The sequence below is a fragment of the Penaeus monodon genome, chromosome 27, assembly GCF_015228065.2.
Source record: "Penaeus monodon isolate SGIC_2016 chromosome 27, NSTDA_Pmon_1, whole genome shotgun sequence".
Classification (NCBI taxonomy): Eukaryota; Metazoa; Arthropoda; class Malacostraca; order Decapoda; family Penaeidae; genus Penaeus; species Penaeus monodon.
Genome location: NC_051412.1, coordinates 15,064,120 through 15,064,556, shown reverse-complemented (window position 1 = coordinate 15,064,556; position 437 = coordinate 15,064,120).

The window sequence follows — 437 nt, the reverse complement described above, 5'->3', positions numbered from 1 at the left end:
CCTCCAAACATTTTTTGAACTGCAATTATCAAATCCTGTTATGCCTAAATTACGTAATACTATTCGTCTGTCTTCTTTCAATCCACATCGTTATTTCCAGTTACACTGAGAATAAGAATGATGCATTTACTTTCACTAAGCCTGTAAGCCAATACCTCTTCGTTATTCATTCCCGCGTGTACAGCATACCGCTTCAAACCCTCTATTAACAAAGTTCTGTTTCCATCTCCCAACTTATGGACCATTCAGCCACAACTGCGCCAATTTCCCCGTAAATGTCAATAGCCTAATTGGCTCAAATGTTACGGCACGAACTAGTTAGCCAGGCTTATGAGTCCTTTGTTGTGATTTGCCCGATGCGTAAAACTGACCATCACTGCACCAAGTACGGGTTCTTTAGTGTGCTACTGGGTTTGGGTAAATGGATGTCATTTTTT